The sequence below is a fragment of the Dendrobates tinctorius genome, unplaced genomic scaffold, assembly GCF_039654945.1.
Source record: "Dendrobates tinctorius isolate UK_male_01 unplaced genomic scaffold, ASM3965494v1 ptg000086l, whole genome shotgun sequence".
Lineage (NCBI taxonomy): Eukaryota > Metazoa > Chordata > Amphibia > Anura > Dendrobatidae > Dendrobates > Dendrobates tinctorius.
Window position 1 is genome coordinate 27,641,841 of NW_027361754.1, and position 21,046 is coordinate 27,662,886.

The window sequence follows — 21,046 nt, forward strand, 5'->3', positions numbered from 1 at the left end:
AGTTATTACCTGTTCTGTTAACAGCAGATGCTAGCTGTACAATAGAGCCGCCCCCCGTCAAAAGTAGTGTTAGCTCAGATATGAACCTGCACCCAAAACGCGCCGTCCATGTACAGTGGATGTTGGGAAGAGGTTTATGGTTATTTTAGTATTCTGTGTAGAGCAAGACCTGAGAGGAGAGTATCGAAGAGAGAATCTATGTGCCATAGCATGTACCGTTCCCCACCAATTTGGCAATCATCACCTGTCTGGTGGAGCACCCCATTTAAGTTAAACATCCAATATCTATATAAAAGCATCTTTCCTCTCCTTCTCAATCCTTTCGAAGATGTATACGCCGTATTCCATGTTTATTACATAAAACTCCAAAACCGGACCTGATATTAACTCTGCTAAGTATTTACCTTTTGTAATCGTTAGGACTTTGTGGCGCCCCTGGGGGTTCAGTCGCCACAGAGGTACTGCACCTCCTCCTGAGGTGTGGTGCCCCACCATTCAGGTAAGGTGGAGACACCTGACCACACTCCAACACCTGCATCCCACACAGCATAGTAGTGTAGCAAAGCACCCTTTGGTGGCTCCCTGCTTGGAACACGAAGTGTGCTGGGAGGCGGGTGGAGTTTAGTTTTGCACAAAAGAGCGGGAAGGGTTTAGGATTCAGTCAGTTTGTCACAGGATGCTGACGAGGTCAGTCTGTGCGAGAAGATCCCCTGAGTGGGATGGATGAAGGAAGTGCTGCAGCCGACCTCAGTGACCTGGGTCCGCTGGCACAGGAAAGGAACTTTGATAGAAAGCCTGACTCTCCATAAGAAGGAAAGGATTAGTACGGAACGTGAGGAGAACTAAGGATTAGGGTTAGAGGAGAACCCTTCCCAAGTTCTAAGCGCAAGTCCGGGGTCCGTTCCCCTAGGTTGTATGGATACTAATGGTCCTGCAGCAGACACCGGAGGAATATAAGTTGTCACCGCTTTATTCCCACACAAGACTTGGGGGCACAACAGCATCTATAGTGAGCCGGGACTAGGTAGTAAGGAGTCCCTGAAGCAGGCTACAGCTGTCTGCCGTACAAGTAGAGTTCATAGGAACATCTGACAGGAGGAACTCCAGTGTAACTCAGTATTGTAAGTACTTCACTAAAGGCGCTAAGAGGGAGACGTTCAGAAAAGGCACATATGTTGGCGGAGTGTTGGAAAGGGTACTTCATCTTGCCTGGAGGTTGGCTGAGCCCCTGACCCAGAGGACACGGCACGGATGCGGGCTCTTGTGCCACAACAGACTGTGAGTAAACCTTTGGAACTACATGCCCTGGTGTCATCCACTTATTCCTGTGTCATCCTGCCCGGCACTGCTATATCACCTGCGCCCGACACTACACCATCTAAGTGTCACTTCACCTACTCTGCCCTGGGACTACAGCCCTGCCTGTGGAGGGCTATAACATCACTGCTGCACCACACCATCTGTCCCAGAGGATATGTCTGCAGCGTCGGCTTAACATCTTCATTGCCAAACACCACAGGTGGCGTCACGACTCATTCATCCTAATCATCATAAGCACACTGAACATTCCCCCCCTTTTTACAATGGGCGCCCAGGGCCACGGGCCGGGTCCCAGCTGCCGTGACATCTCCCATTGAAGCTCATCGGGCCCGGTACCGAGTACCCCACGGCCCTGGGAGGGCGACCCAACTGTCCTGCCAGCTCTCCAGTTGGGCACGTGCCCAATCTAACAGTGGGTGTCTAGATGACCGCCTATAAAAAGCTGGAGACAAAGACCCCGTCATGGAATTGATTCGTCTCTGACAGGTAAGATGATGTTTGCATTGCTCCAGAATTATAGAAAGTTTTATGGTGGGTAAGAGATACAGTTTTTGCTTTTTTTCCAGGTGCTAAAGAGTTAAAAATGTGACCCTTGTAGTACTAAATATAATTGTGTAGGCAACTTAAGAAAATCTATTAATTAGGAGCGGTCGTCAAAGCAGCAGATTTTCTTTCCCCGTAATACGTAGGAGGCGCAGGACATCTCTTTTAGGGTACGGATCCAGAAAAGTTTCCAAAGGCATAAATGTCCGACAACAGCTGTGACCAGTTCCAGCATACATATATCTCCCTGTATCTGCAGTATATCTATAGGCTTTAGTATGAGGTTTTCCTCATCATGTTTTTGTCTTTTCCGCAGATGTAAGATAAATTCTGATCATGAGACTCCTGGTTTCATCATTGTTCCTCTTGTTTCTATCAGGTATGACAAACTGTGGTTTGTAAAGCAGCCTTAATATAATTATCCTCTTTCTGGCCCCATAGCTTGGACAGAAGATAGTTATGGGTAGCTATATCCAAAAATATACAAAAATAGGAATATGTAAAATTCCTCAGTATCATTATAGGGGTCTTCTGGTTTCTAAAAACTTTTCTCTCAGCTGAGAGTTGTTGCAAAAAAAAAAAAAAAAGAAACTACTTCACTTGCCCTCCTCAGGTCCATCGCTGAGCCTCCGTCACTATTCCAAGCATCTGATATTGTCAAGAGTTACATTTATGGTACATCTGCCCCACAAGTTACACATATAATGCATCCACCCCCGATTTATACTGTACTTCTGGTACATCCACGCCCGAGTAACACATATGGTACAACCACCCCAAGATACACATATGGTACATCCACCCCCGAGTTACACATATGGTACAACCACCCCAAGATACACATATGGTACATCCACCCCAAGATACACATATGGTACATCCACCCCCGAGTTACACATATGGTACAACCACCCCAAGATACACATATGGTACATCCACCCCCGAGTTACACATATGGTACAACCACCCCAAGATACACATATGGTACATCCACCCCCGAGTTACACATATGGTACAACCACCCCAAGATACACATATGGTACATCCACCCCCGAGTTACACATATGGTACAACCACCCCAAGATACACATATGGTACATCTACCCCCGAGTTACACATATGGTACAACCACCCCAAGATACACATATGGTACATCCACCCCCGAGTTACACATATGGTACAACCACCCCAAGATACACATATGGTACATCTACCCCCGAGTTACACATATGGTACAACCACCCCAAGATACACATATGGTACATCCACCCCCGAGTTACACATATGGTACAACCACCCCAAGATACACATATGGTACATCTACCCCCGAGTTACACATATGGTACAACCACCCCAAGATACACATATGGTACATCTACCCCCGAGTTACACATATGGTACATCCACCGCGAAGTCACACATATAGCACATCCACCCAAGAGTCACACATATAGCACATCCACCCCTGATTACACATATGGTACATCCACCCAAGAGTCACACATATAGCACATCCACCCCTGATTACACATATGGTACGTCCACCCCTGAATTACACATATGGTACATCCGACCCTCAGTTATACATATGATATGTCAGACTCAAGTTGCATATTTAGTATGTAACACCTCATTAACATGTGGTACTTACTCACTCCAGTTACATGTATGGTACATCTGCCCCACAAGTTACACATATAATGCATCCACCCCCGATTTATACTGTACTTCTGGTACATCCACGCCCGAGTAACACATATGGTACAACCACCCCAAGATACACATATGGTACATCTACCCCCGAGTTACACATATGGTACAACCACCCCAAGATACACATATGGTACATCTACCCCCGAGTTACACATATGGTACAACCACCCCAAGATACACATATGGTACATCTACCCCCGAGTTACACATATGGTACAACCACCCCAAGATACACATATGGTACATCCACCCCCGAGTTACACATATGGTACAACCACCCCAAGATACACATATGGTACATCTACCCCCGAGTTACACATATGGTACAACCACCCCAAGATACACATATGGTACATCCACCCCCGAGTTACACATATGGTACAACCACCCCAAGATACACATATGGTACATCTACCCCCGAGTTACACATATGGTACAACCACCCCAAGATACACATATGGTACATCTACCCCCGAGTTACACATATGACACATCCACCGCGAAGTCACACATATAGCACATCCACCCAAGAGTCACACATATAGCACATCCACCCCTGATTACACATATGGTACATCCACCCAAGAGTCACACATATAGCACATCCACCCCTGATTACACATATGGTACATCCACCCAAGAGTCACACATATAGCACATCCACCCCTGATTACACATATGGTACGTCCACCCCTGAATTACACATATGGTACATCCGACCCTCAGTTATACATATGATATGTCAGACTCAAGTTGCATATTTAGTATGTAACACCTCATTAACATGTGGTACTTACTCACTCCAGTTACATGTATGGTACATCTGCCCCAAAAGTTACACATATAATGCATCCACCCCCGATTTATACTGTACTTCTGGTACATCCACGCCCGAGTAACACATATGGTACAACCACCCCAAGATACACATATGGTACATCTACCCCCGAGTTACACATATGGTACAACCACCCCAAGATACACATATGGTACATCTACCCCCGAGTTACACATATGGTACATCCACCGCGAAGTCACACATATAGCACATCCACCCAAGAGTCACACATATAGCACATCCACCCCTGATTACTCATATGGTACATCCACCCAAGAGTCACACGTATAGCACATCCACCCGATTACACATATGGTACATCCACCCAAGAGTCACACATATAGCACATCCACCCCTGATTACACATATGGTACGTCCACCCCTGAATTACACATATGGTACATCCGACCCTCAGTTATACATATGATATGTCAGCCTCAAGTTGCATATTTGGTATGTAACACCTCATTAACATGTGGTACTTACTCACTCCAGTTACATGTATGGTACATCTGCCCCACAAGTTACACATATAATGCATCCACCCCCGATTTATACTGTACTTCTGGTACATCCACGCCCGAGTAACACATATGGTACAACCACCCCAAGATACACATATGGTACATCTACCCCCGAGTTACACATATGGTACATCCACCGCGAAGTCACACATATAGCACATCCACCCAAGAGTCACACATATAGCACATCCACCCCTGATTACACATATGGTATATCCACCCAAGAGTCACACATATAGCACATCCACCCCTGATTACACATATGGTACATCCACCCAAGAGTCACACATATAGCACATCCACCCCTGATTACACATATGGTACGTCCACCCCTGAATTACACATATGGTACATCCGACCCTCAGTTATACATATGATATGTCAGCCTCAAGTTGCATATTTGGTATGTAACACCTCATTAACATGTGGTACTTACTCACTCCAGTTACATGTATGGTACATCTGCCCCACAAGTTACACATATAATGCATCCACCCCCGATTTATACTGTACTTCTGGTACATCCACGCCCGAGTAACACATATGGTACAACCACCCCAAGATACACATATGGTACATCTACCCCCGAGTTACACATATGGTACATCCACCGCGAAGTCACACATATAGCACATCCACCCAAGAGTCACACATATAGCACATCCACCCCTGATTACTCATATGGTACATCCACCCAAGAGTCACACATATAGCACATCCACCCCTGATTACACATATGGTACATCCACCCAAGAGTCACACATATAGCACATCCACCCCTGATTACACATATGGTACGTCCACCGCGAAGTCACACATATAGCACATCCACCCAAGAGTCACACATATAGCACATCCACCCCTGATTACTCATATGGTACATCCACCCAAGAGTCACACGTATCGCACATCCACCCGATTACACATATGGTACATCCACCCAAGAGTCACACATATAGCACATCCACCCCTGATTACACATATGGTACATCCACCCAAGAGTCACACATATAGCACATCCACCCCTGATTACACTTATGGTACATCCACCCAAGAGTCACACATATAGCACATCCACCCCTGATTACACATATGGTACGTCCACCCCTGAATTACACATATGGTACATCCGACCCTCAGTTATACATATGATATGTCAGCCTCAAGTTGCATATTTGGTATGTAACACCTCATTAACATGTGGTACTTACTCACTCCAGTTACATGTATGGTACATCTGCCCCACAAGTTACACATATAATGCATCCACCCCCGATTTATACTGTACTTCTGGTACATCCACGCCCGAGTAACACATATGGTACAACCACCCCAAGATACACATATGGTACATCCACCCCCGAGTTACACATATGGTACAACCACCCCAAGATACACATATGGTACATCCACCCCCGAGTTACACATATGGTACAACCACCCCAAGATACACATATGGTACATCCACCCCCGAGTTACACATATGGTACAACCACCCCAAGATACACATATGGTACATCCACCCCCGAGTTACACATATGGTACAACCACCCCAAGATACACATATGGTACATCTACCCCCGAGTTACACATATGGTTCATCCACCGCAAAGTCACACATATAGCACATCCACCCAAGAGTCACACATATAGCACATCCACCCCTGATTACACATATGGTACGTCCACCCCTGATTACACATATGGTACGTCCACCCCTGATTACACATATGGTACGTCCACCCCTGATTACACATATGGTACGTCCACCCCTGAATTACACATATGGTACATCCAACCCTCAGTTATACATATGATATGTCAGCCTCAAGTTGCATATTTGGTATGTAACACCTCATTAACATGTGGTACTTACTCACTCCAGTTACATGTATGGTACATCCACCCCACAGGTACATATATGATGTGTCACCCGACTTACGCATATGATACATCCACCAGCAAGTAACACATATGGTAACTCCGCCCCAAGTTACACATAGGATACATCCACCCCCAATTTACATTTATGGTACACCCACACTCAAATTTTTCCCACACCCACAATTTTGGGGGAAAGTGGGGGGTGCGTCTTAGGCTGTGTGCACACGCACAGGGGGTGAATGCTGGGACCCGATTGGTCCAGTGTGGAAGGTCCCTCTGAGATGGAGCTTCCTGGCTAACAGCCTGTGAAGTGGCTGTGGTGAATGGCTGCACGTGTCTGAGAGTTCCCAGGGGAGGGAATGAACATCTGCAGTAAGCTGAAGCAGCCACGAGGAAACCCGGACGTGGGTGAGATAAGTGAGGCTAAGAGAGCCTGTATGCTTAACATTGTACAACATGTGTGAACACAGGTTTTACAGAGTGAAACTCTGCCATGGACGCTCTGCTGTTTATATGAAGTTTTGTTGCTGCTGTGGGTTTATGATGTTGAATAAACCGCATGGATTATGCTTGCTTTATGGAAAATCTGTGCCGGATCTGATTTTGTGGCTGCTGAGCGAGTATCCCCTACCCGAATAACAGCGCTACCTCACACTGCCTAAATGTACCGTTACACAACACGACGCACCAGCGATCCCGACAACGATACGACCTTGTAAGGATCGCTGGTACGTCACTAAATGGTCGATAGTGAGCGGTCACATCTTTTGCGACCTGTAACTTTTATTTTTTATTATTCCTTCAATGGAGCTGTGGAAATACTTTTTGTTTAGCTACAAGCTTGACTTCATAGACACACATAGATGGCAACCATGGGGATCTGCGGAAAGATTCCAACTGCCAATTGCACCGCATGGGCACAATTCGGCCTCGGGTATCCGAATCGGTGAGCAACTCTGATTACCTCACTTAAGTACTGCGGACAGTGATTGACAGTGACATTTAAAGGGTTAAACTACAACGTTCGGTGCTAGCTGCTATTATGGCAGATGCTGGCTGTAGAATACAGCTGCCACCCGTCAAAAGTGGAGTTAGCTCAGATTTGAACCCACACCCGAAATGCGCCATCCATGTATGGTGGATGTTGGGAAGAGGTTTTGGTTATTTTAGTATTCTGTGTAGTACAGGACCCGAAAGGAGAGTATCGAAGAGAGAATGCATGTGCCCTGGTGTGTACTGTTTCCCACTGATCTGGTAGTTATTACCTGTTCTGTTAACAGCAGATGCTAGCTGTACAATAGAGCCGCCCCCCGTCAAAAGTAGTGTTAGCTCAGATATGAACCTGCACCCAAAACGCGCCGTCCATGTACAGTGGATGTTGGGAAGAGGTTTATGGTTATTTTAGTATTCTGTGTAGAGCAAGACCTGAGAGGAGAGTATCGAAGAGAGAATCTATGTGCCATAGCATGTACCGTTCCCCACCAATTTGGCAATCATCACCTGTCTGGTGGAGCACCCCATTTAAGTTAAACATCCAATATCTATATAAAAGCATCTTTCCTCTCCTTCTCAATCCTTTCGAAGATGTATACGCCGTATTCCATGTTTATTACATAAAACTCCAAAACCGGACCTGATATTAACTCTGCTAAGTATTTACCTTTTGTAATCGTTAGGACTTTGTGGCGCCCCTGGGGGTTCAGTCGCCACAGAGGTACTGCACCTCCTCCTGAGGTGTGGTGCCCCACCATTCAGGTAAGGTGGAGACACCTGACCACACTCCAACACCTGCATCCCACACAGCATAGTAGTGTAGCAAAGCACCCTTTGGTGGCTCCCTGCTTGGAACACGAAGTGTGCTGGGAGGCGGGTGGAGTTTAGTTTTGCACAAAAGAGCGGGAAGGGTTTAGGATTCAGTCAGTTTGTCACAGGATGCTGACGAGGTCAGTCTGTGCGAGAAGATCCCCTGAGTGGGATGGATGAAGGAAGTGCTGCAGCCGACCTCAGTGACCTGGGTCCGCTGGCACAGGAAAGGAACTTTGATAGAAAGCCTGACTCTCCATAAGAAGGAAAGGATTAGTACGGAACGTGAGGAGAACTAAGGATTAGGGTTAGAGGAGAACCCTTCCCAAGTTCTAAGCGCAAGTCCGGGGTCCGTTCCCCTAGGTTGTATGGATACTAATGGTCCTGCAGCAGACACCGGAGGAATATAAGTTGTCACCGCTTTATTCCCACACAAGACTTGGGGGCACAACAGCATCTATAGTGAGCCGGGACTAGGTAGTAAGGAGTCCCTGAAGCAGGCTACAGCTGTCTGCCGTACAAGTAGAGTTCATAGGAACATCTGACAGGAGGAACTCCAGTGTAACTCAGTATTGTAAGTACTTCACTAAAGGCGCTAAGAGGGAGACGTTCAGAAAAGGTACATATGTTGGCGGAGTGTTGGAAAGGGTACTTCATCTTGCCTGGAGGTTGGCTGAGCCCCTGACCCAGAGGACACGGCACGGATGCGGGCTCTTGTGCCACAACAGACTGTGAGTAAACCTTTGGAACTACATGCCCTGGTGTCATCCACTTATTCCTGTGTCATCCTGCCCGACACTACACCATCTAAGTGTCACTTCACCTACTCTGCCCTGGGACTACAGCCCTGCCTGTGGAGGGCTATAACATCACTGCTGCACCACACCATCTGTCCCAGAGGATATGTCTGCAGCGTCGGCTTAACATCTTCATTGCCAAACACCACAGGTGGCGTCACGACTCATTCATCCTAATCATCATAAGCACACTGAACATTCCCCCCCTTTTTACAATGGGCGCCCAGGGCCACGGGCCGGGTCCCAGCTGCCGTGACATCTCCCATTGAAGCTCATCGGGCCCGGTACCGAGTACCCCACGGCCCTGGGAGGGCGACCCAACTGTCCTGCCAGCTCTCCAGTTGGGCACGTGCCCAATCTAACAGTGGGTGTCTAGATGACCGCCTATAAAAAGCTGGAGACAAAGACCCCGTCATGGAATTGATTCGTCTCTGACAGGTAAGATGATGTTTGCATTGCTCCAGAATTATAGAAAGTTTTATGGTGGGTAAGAGATACAGTTTTTGCTTTTTTTCCAGGTGCTAAAGAGTTAAAAATGTGACCCTTGTAGTACTAAATATAATTGTGTAGGCAACTTAAGAAAATCTATTAATTAGGAGCGGTCGTCAAAGCAGCAGATTTTCTTTCCCCGTAATACGTAGGAGGCGCAGGACATCTCTTTTAGGGTACGGATCCAGAAAAGTTTCCAAAGGCATAAATGTCCGACAACAGCTGTGACCAGTTCCAGCATACATATATCTCCCTGTATCTGCAGTATATCTATAGGCTTTAGTATGAGGTTTTCCTCATCATGTTTTTGTCTTTTCCGCAGATGTAAGATAAATTCTGATCATGAGACTCCTGGTTTCATCATTGTTCCTCTTGTTTCTATCAGGTATGACAAACTGTGGTTTGTAAAGCAGCCTTAATATAATTATCCTCTTTCTGGCCCCATAGCTTGGACAGAAGATAGTTATGGGTAGCTATATACAAAAATATACAAAAATAGGAATATGTAAAATTCCTCAGTATCATTATAGGGGTCTTCTGGTTTCTAAAAACTTTTCTCTCAGCTGAGAGTTGTTGCAAAAAAAAAAAAAAAAGAAACTACTTCACTTGCCCTCCTCAGGTCCATCGCTGAGCCTCCGTCACTATTCCAAGCATCTGATATTGTCAAGAGTTACATTTATGGTACATCTGCCCCACAAGTTACACATATAATGCATCCACCCCCGATTTATACTGTACTTCTGGTACATCCACGCCCGAGTAACACATATGGTACAACCACCCCAAGATACACATATGGTACATCCACCCCCGAGTTACACATATGGTACAACCACCCCAAGATACACATATGGTACATCCACCCCCGAGTTACACATATGGTACAACCACCCCAAGATACACATATGGTACATCCACCCCCGAGTTACACATATGGTACAACCACCCCAAGATACACATATGGTACATCCACCCCCGAGTTACACATATGGTACAACCACCCCAAGATACACATATGGTACATCCACCCCCGAGTTACACATATGGTACAACCACCCCAAGATACACATATGGTACATCTACCCCCGAGTTACACATATGGTACAACCACCCCAAGATACACATATGGTACATCCACCCCCGAGTTACACATATGGTACAACCACCCCAAGATACACATATGGTACATCCACCCCCGAGTTACACATATGGTACAACCACCCCAAGATACACATATGGTACATCCACCCCCGAGTTACACATATGGTACAACCACCCCAAGATACACATATGGTACATCCACCCCCGAGTTACACATATGGTACATCCACCCCCGAGTTACACATATGGTACAACCACCCCAAGATACACATATGGTACATCCACCCCCGAGTTACACATATGGTACAACCACCCCAAGATACACATATGGTACATCTACCCCCGAGTTACACATATGGTACAACCACCCCAAGATACACATATGGTACATCCACCCCCGAGTTACACATATGGTACAACCACCCCAAGATACACATATGGTACATCTACCCCCGAGTTACACATATGGTACAACCACCCCAAGATACACATATGGTACATCCACCCCCGAGTTACACATATGGTACAACCACCCCAAGATACACATATGGTACATCTACCCCCGAGTTACACATATGGTACAACCACCCCAAGATACACATATGGTACATCTACCCCCGAGTTACACATATGGTACATCCACCGCGAAGTCACACATATAGCACATCCACCCAAGAGTCACACATATAGCACATCCACCCCTGATTACACATATGGTACATCCACCCAAGAGTCACACATATAAGCACATCCACCCCTGATTACACATATGGTACGTCCACCCCTGAATTACACATATGGTACATCCGACCCTCAGTTATACATATGATATGTCAGACTCAAGTTGCATATTTAGTATGTAACACCTCATTAACATGTGGTACTTACTCACTCCAGTTACATGTATGGTACATCTGCCCCACAAGTTACACATATAATGCATCCACCCCCGATTTATACTGTACTTCTGGTACATCCACGCCCGAGTAACACATATGGTACAACCACCCCAAGATACACATATGGTACATCTACCCCCGAGTTACACATATGGTACAACCACCCCAAGATACACATATGGTACATCTACCCCCGAGTTACACATATGGTACAACCACTCCAAGATACACATATGGTACATCCACCCCCGAGTTACACATATGGTACAACCACCCCAAGATACACATATGGTACATCTACCCCCGAGTTACACATATGGTACAACCACCCCAAGATACACATATGGTACATCCACCCCCGAGTTACACATATGGTACAACCACCCCAAGATACACATATGGTACATCTACCCCCGAGTTACACATATGGTACAACCACCCCAAGATACACATATGGTACATCTACCCCCGAGTTACACATATGATACATCCACCGCGAAGTCACACATATAGCACATCCACCCAAGAGTCACACATATAGCACATCCACCCCTGATTACACATATGGTACATCCACCCAAGAGTCACACATATAGCACATCCACCCCTGATTACACATATGGTACATCCACCCAAGAGTCACACATATAGCACATCCACCCCTGATTACACATATGGTACGTCCACCCCTGAATTACACATATGGTACATCCGACCCTCAGTTATACATATGATATGTCAGACTCAAGTTGCATATTTAGTATGTAACACCTCATTAACATGTGGTACTTACTCACTCCAGTTACATGTATGGTACATCTGCCCCACAAGTTACACATATAATGCATCCACCCCCGATTTATACTGTACTTCTGGTACATCCACGCCCGAGTAACACATATGGTACAACCACCCCAAGATACACATATGGTACATCCACGCCCGAGTAACACATATGGTACAACCACCCCAAGATACACATATGGTACATCTACCCCCGAGTTACACATATGGTACATCCACCGCGAAGTCACACATATAGCACATCCACCGAAGAGTCACACATATAGCACATCCACCCCTGATTACTCATATGGTACATCCACCCAAGAGTCACACATATAGCACATCCACCCCTGATTACACATATGGTACATCCACCCAAGAGTCACACATATAGCACATCCACCCCTGATTACACATATGGTACGTCCACCACTGAATTACACATATGGTACATCCGACCCTCAGTTATACATATGATATGTCAGCCTCAAGTTGCATATTTGGTATGTAACACCTCATTAACATGTGGTACTTACTCACTCCAGTTACATGTATGGTACATCTGCCCCACAAGTTACACATATAATGCATCCACCCCCGATTTATACTGTACTTCTGGTACATCCACGCCCGAGTAACACATATGGTACAACCACCCCAAGATACACATATGGTACATCTACCCCCGAGTTACACATATGGTACATCCACCGCGAAGTCACACATATAGCACATCCACCCAAGAGTCACACATATAGCACATCCACCCCTGATTACTCATATGGTACATCCACCCAAGAGTCACACATATAGCACATCCACCGCGAAGTCACACATATAGCACATCCACCCAAGAGTCACACATATAGCACATCCACCCCTGATTACTCATATGGTACATCCACCCAAGAGTCACACGTATCGCACATCCACCCGATTACACATATGGTACATCCACCCAAGAGTCACACATATAGCACATCCACCCCTGATTACACATATGGTACATCCACCCAAGAGTCACACATATAGCACATCCACCCCTGATTACACATATGGTACATCCACCCAAGAGTCACACATATAGCACATCCACCCCTGATTACACATATGGTACGTCCACCCCTGAATTACACATATGGTACATCCGACCCTCAGTTATACATATATGTCAGCCTCAAGTTGCATATTTGGTATGTAACACCTCATTAACATGTGGTACTTACTCACTCCAGTTACATGTATGGTACATCTGCCCCACAAGTTACACATATACTGCATCCACCCCCGATTTATACTGTACTTCTGGTACATCCACGCCCGAGTAACACATATGGTACAACCACCCCAAGATACACATATGGTACATCCACCCCCGAGTTACACATATGGTACAACCACCCCAAGATACACATATGGTACATCCACCCCCGAGTTACACATATGGTACAACCACCCCAAGATACACATATGGTACATCCACCCCCGAGTTACACATATGGTACAACCACCCCAAGATACACATATGGTACATCCACCCCCGAGTTACACATATGGTACAACCACCCCAAGATACACATATGGTACATCTACCCCCGAGTTACACATATGGTTCATCCACCGCGAAGTCACACATATAGCACATCCACCCAAGAGTCACACATATAGCACATCCACCCCTGATTACACATATGGTACGTCCACCCCTGATTACACATATGGTACGTCCACCCCTGATTACACATATGGTACGTCCACCCCTGATTACACATATGGTACGTCCACCCCTGAATTACACATATGGTACATCCAACCCTCAGTTATACATATGATATGTCAGCCTCAAGTTGCATATTTGGTATGTAACACCTCATTAACATGTGGTACTTACTCACTCCAGTTACATGTATGGTACATCTGCCCCACAAGTTACACATATAATGCATCCACCCCCGATTTATACTGTACTTCTGGTACATCCACGCCCGAGTAACACATATGGTACAACCACCCCAGGATACACATATAGCACATCCACCCCTGATTACACATATGGTACATCCACCCAAGAGTCACACATATAGCACATCCACCGCGAAGTCACACATATAGCACATCCACCCAAGAGTCACACATATAGCACATCCACCCCTGATTACTCATATGGTACATCCACCCAAGAGTCACACGTATCGCACATCCACCCGATTACACATATGGTACATCCACCCAAGAGTCACACATATAGCACATCCACCCCTGATTACACATATGGTACATCCACCCAAGAGTCACACATATAGCACATCCACCCCTGATTACACATATGGTACATCCACCCAAGAGTCACACATATAGCACATCCACCCCTGATTACACATATGGTACGTCCACCCCTGAATTACACATATGGTACATCCGACCCTCAGTTATACATATGATATGTCAGCCTCAAGTTGCATATTTGGTATGTAACACCTCATTAACATGTGGTACTTACTCACTCCAGTTACATGTATGGTACATCTGCCCCACAAGTTACACATATACTGCATCCACCCCCGATTTATACTGTACTTCTGGTACATCCACGCCCGAGTAACACATATGGTACAACCACCCCAAGATACACATATGGTACATCCACCCCCGAGTTACACATATGGTACAACCACCCCAAGATACACATATGGTACATCCACCCCCGAGTTACACATATGGTACAACCACCCCAAGATTCACATATGGTACATCCACCCCCGAGTTACACATATGGTACAACCACCCCAAGATACACATATGGTACATCCACCCCCGAGTTACACATATGGTACAACCACCCCAAGATACACATATGGTACATCTACCCCCGAGTTACACATATGGTTCATCCACCGCGAAGTCACACATATAGCACATCCACCCAAGAGTCACACATATAGCACATCCACCCCTGATTACACATATGGTACGTCCACCCCTGATTACACATATGGTACGTCCACCCCTGATTACACATATGGTACGTCCACCCCTGATTACACATATGGTACGTCCACCCCTGAATTACACATATGGTACGTCCACCCCTGAATTACACATATGGTACATCCAACCCTCAGTTATACATATGATATGTCAGCCTCAAGTTGCATATTTGGTATGTAACACCTCATTAACATGTGGTACTTACTCACTCCAGTTACATGTATGGTACATCTGCCCCACAAGTTACACATATAATGCATCCACCCCCCGATTTATACTGTACTTCTGGTACATCCACGCCCGAGTAACACATATGGTACAACCACCCCAGGATACACATATGGTACATCTACCCCCGAGTTACACATATGGTACAACCACCCCAAGATACACATATGGTACATCCACCCCCGAGTTACACATATGGTACAACCACCCCAAGATACACATATGGTACATCTACCCCCGAGTTACACATATGGTACAACCACCCCAAGATACACATATGGTACATCCACCCCCGAGTTACACATATGGTACAACCACCCCAAGATACACATATGGTACATCTACCCCCGAGTTACACATATGGTACAACCACCCCAAGATACACATATGGTACATCCACCCCCGAGTTACACATATGGTACAACCACCCCAAGATACACATATGGTACATCCACCGCGAAGTCACACATATAGCACATCCACCCAAGAGTCACACATATAGCACATCCACCCCTGATTACACATATGGCACATCCACCCAAGAGTCACACATATAGCACATCCACCCCTGATTACACATATGGTACGTCCACCCCTGAATTACACATATGGTACATCCGACCCTCAGTTATACATATGATATGTCAGCCTCAAGTTGCATATTTGGTATGTAACACCTCATTAACATGTGGTACTTACTCACTCCAGTTACATGTATGGTACATCTGCCCCACAAGTTACACATATAATGCATCCACCCCCGATTTATACTGTACTTCTGGTACATCCACGCCCGAGTAACACATATGGTACAACCACCCCAAGATACACATATGGTACATCCACCCCCAAGTTACACATATGGTACAACCACCCCAAGATACACATATGGTACATCCACCCCCGAGTTACACATATGGTACAACCACCCCAAGATACACATATGGTACATCCACCCCCGAGTTACACATATGGTACAACCACCCCAAGATACACATATGGTACATCCACCCCCGAGTTACACATATGGTACAACCACCCCAAGATACACATATGGTACATCCACCCCCGAGTTACACATATGGTACAACCACCCCAAGATACACATATGGTACATCTACCCCCGAGTTACACATATGGTTCATCCACCGCGAAGTCACACATATAGCACATCCACCCAAGAGTCACACATATAGCACATCCACCCCTGATTACACATATGGTACGTCCACCCCTGATTACACATATGGTACGTCCACCCCTGATTACACATATGGTACGTCCACCCCTGATTACACATATGGTACATCCACCCCTGATTACACATATGGTACGTCCACCCCTGAATTACACATATGGTACATCCAACCCTCAGTTATACATATGATATGTCAGCCTCAAGTTGCATATTTGGTATGTAACACCTCATTAACATGTGGTACTCACTCCAGTTACATGTATGGTACATCCACCCCACAGGTACATATATGATGTGTCACCCGACTTACGCATATGATACATCCACCAGCAAGTAACACATATGGTAACTCTGCCCCAAGTTACACATAGGATACATCCACCCCCAATTTACATTTATGGTACACCCACACTCAAATTTTTCCCACACCCACAATTTTGGGGGAAAGTGGGGGGTGCGTCTTAGGCTGTGTGCACACGCTGCGGATTTTGCTGCGGTTCCGCAGCGGTTTTGGCCGCTGCGGACCCGCAGCGTACAGTACCATGATTCCCTATGGGAATCAAAAACCGCAATGCAGACGGTGCGGAATTTTCCGCGCGGATTATCTGCGGTTTTCAATCCGCAGAAAGAATTGACATGTCAATTCTTTCTGCGGATTCTCCTGCGGTTTGCCATCTCCTCCATTTGAGGAGATGAAAAACCGCAGAGCAATCCGCAGGTAAAACAAAATCCGCACCTAATCCGCAGCGTGTGCACACAGCCTCAGGCTGTGTGCACACGCTGCGGATTTTGCTGCGGTTCCGCAGCGGTTTTGGCAGCTGCGGACCCGCAGCAGTTTCTGCTGCGGTGTACAGTACAATGATTCCCTATGGGAATCAAAAACCGCAGTGCAGACGGTGCGGAATTTTCCGCGCGGATTATCTGCGGTTTTCAATCCGCAGAAAGAATTGACATGTCAATTCTTTCTGCGGATTCTCCTGCGGTTTGCCATCTCCTCCATTGAGGAGATGAAAAACCGCAGGACAAAACCGCAGAGCAATCCGCAGGTAAAACTGCAGGTCTTTTGACCTGCGGTTTCACCTGCGGATTGTACAAAATCCGCGCGGATGAATCCGCACCTTTTCCGCAGCGTGTGCACACAGCCTTATGGTCGCAATGCACGGTACCTGGTGCGGTGGTGGCAGCGGGCGGCGCTCTGCGGTGCGGTGGTGGCAGCGGGCTGTGCTCCGGTGCAGGGGCGGCGGCTCCGCCGGCGTTTCTTCGCAGCCCGGAGGCCCCCCGCACACCCCTTGCTGGGCGCCGCCATGTTGCGGTGGCCTCCGGGAGCATGGACGCCGGCAAGATGGCCGCCGGCAAGATGGACGGCGCATGCGCAACTTCAGATCTCGTGCCGAGATCTCGGGGGACGAGATTCAAATCTCGGCAACGAGATCTGAAGCTGCGCATGCGCCGTCCATCTTGCCGGCGGCCATCTTGCCGGCGTCCATGCTCCCGGAGGCCACCGCAACATGGCGGCGCCCAGCAAGGGGTGTGCGGGGGGCCTCCGGGCTGCGAAGAAACGCCGGCGGAGCCGCCGCCCCTGCACCGGAGCACAGCCCGCTGCCACCACCGCACCGCAGAGCCCACCTGCCCCAGCACAGCTGCCCCTGCCCCAGCCACAGCTGCCCCTGTCCCAGCCACAGCTGCCTCTAGCCCAGCACAGCGCCGCCGCCACCGCACGAGCCTGGACCACTGAATGACCCCTGTGACTACTTCTCCACCTGTGCCGGATCCCTTCCCAGGTAAGCTGAATTCGGACTGTAAGACGGACCCCCATTTGACACATTATTATTTTTTTCCCTATTTTCCTTCTGAAAATAGGGGTGCGTCCTATGGTCCGGTGCGTCTTATAGTCCCAAAAATACGGTATACATATGATACATCCACCCCCGAGTTACACATATGTTATGTTCACTCCTGAGATACACATATGGTACGTCCACCCTCAAGTTACACATATGATACATCCACCCACGAGTAACACATATGGTAGGTCTGCCCCAAAGTTACACATATGTGTCAGGCCTGCGCCTTGGCTGAATGGCATGAACCGGGGGGTTGTGGCCCCACTGTGCCACAAACCAGACTACCCTGGAAGGGGCGTGACTATGACAGCTACCTCGGTCTTCACTGGAGCCTCTGATGGTGAGGTCATGCTTGTGCGGCAGATAGCTGTCGGGTGCCACTCCAGGATGGTGTCTGGCTGTGGCTGCTGGACCCACTCGGGGACAAGTCACTTTGACAGAGGCTAGACAGGTAGACACGACAGGCACGGCTGAGACACAGGGCAGGCGGGCACGGCTTGGAGACACAGGACAGGCGGGCACGGCTTGGAGACACAGGACAGGCGGGCACGGCTTGGAGACACAGGACAGGCGGGCACGGCTTGGAGACACAGGACAGATTGGCGTGGTATGAGATGGAGCAGGTAGGGACCTGTTCACACAGCAGGTGTAGGCAGGAGGGAGTGGTGTATGCTGGAACAGGATCTGGACCTGTTCACACAGGAGGTGCAGGTATGGATATAGGCAGGAAGGAGTGGAATATGAAGGAACAGGTTTGGACCTGTTCACACAGGAGGTGCAGGTAGGCAGAGCCGCAGGAGCGCCGCGCAGACAGAGCGGCGAGGGTGTCGATGCGCAGACAGAGCGGCGAGGGTGTCGATGCGCAGACAGAGCGGCGAGGGTGCCGATGCGCAGACAGAGCGGCGAGGGTGCCGATGCGCAGACAGAGCGGCGAGGGTGCCGATGCGCAGACAGAGCGGCGAGGGTGCCGATGCGCAGACAGAGCGGCGAGGGTGCCGATGCGCAGACAGAGCGGCGAGGGTGCCGATGCGCAGACAGAGCGGCGAGGGTGCCGATGCGCAGACAGAGCGGCGAGGGTGCCGATGCGCAGACAGAGCGGCGAGGGTGCCGATGCGCAGACAGAGCGGCGAGGGTGCCGATGCGCAGACAGAGCGGCGAGGGTGCCGATGCGCAGACAGGGAGGACACAAGGAAAGACACGGCAGAGAAGGAACCACAAACAAGGAGACTGACACAGAGGTAAGACTGAGTTCAGACAGAGACATCGGGACAAAGACACAGGGACCAGGATATTCTGCCTCCTGACAGACAGAGAACAGACAAGGCACTGGGAACAAGACTCAAGGGCCAGGATATTCTGCCTCCTGGCAGGCAGACAGAGAACAGACAAGGCACTGGGAACAAGACTCAAGGGCCAGAATTTTCTGCCTCCTGGCAAGCGGACAGAGAACAGACAAGGCACTGGGAACAAGACTCAAGGGCCAGGATATTCTGCCTCCTGGCAGGCGGACAAGGTACAAAGCGAGACAAAGAGTATTCCTACAGAGAAGGAGATACACAGAACAGGGCCTGGCTTCCTCAGCAGCAAGATACTAACTGAGTATAGACATTGCACAGGCAATGATTCAGTGAGAGTGGCGAAACTAAATAGTCAAGGGCTCCAGGTGATTGGTAAGGGACATATTACACAGGTGCACCCTGACTGCATAAGAACCAGAGAGTTCAGGCGCCGCCCCCCTATACACACAGTCTGGAAAAATGGAGAGCAGAGGCACAGAGCTGGCAACAGACAGAATTCACAGCATGGCTTGAAGCAGAAAGTAAGTTGGTGTGCGGGGGATGGGAGGCCATGCAGTGATGCCAGCAGGGTTGTTACAATATGATACATTCACCCTTGATTTATACTTATGGTACACCCACCCTCAAGTTACACATGATACATCCGCCCCCGATTTACACTTATGGTACATCCTCCCCTGAGTTATACATATAGTACACGTATGATACGTCCGTCCCTGAGTTACACATATGGTACGTCCGCCCGAGTTACACATATAGTACATCCGTCCCTAAGTTATATATATGGTACCTC

At 47.8% G+C, this 21,046-nt stretch overlaps 1 protein-coding gene across 7 annotated transcripts in view; it reads right to left on the reverse strand.

Annotated features, from left to right (window-relative positions):
• LOC141097788 (uncharacterized) overlaps positions 1–18,443 on the reverse strand; it is a 29,687-nt gene extending 11,244 nt beyond the window's left edge. The window contains exon 1 of one of the 7 annotated variants that reach the window (XM_073585208.1): positions 18,278–18,443. The gene's annotated coding sequence lies outside the window, so the exon portion shown is untranslated. Of the gene's footprint in view, positions 1–3,514; positions 3,571–6,814; positions 6,926–18,277 lie in introns of those variants that run through there. The other 6 variants (XM_073585211.1, XM_073585206.1, XM_073585209.1 and 3 more) reach the window with 6 other exon arrangements.
• Positions 18,444–21,046: the final 2,603 nt, after the last annotated feature.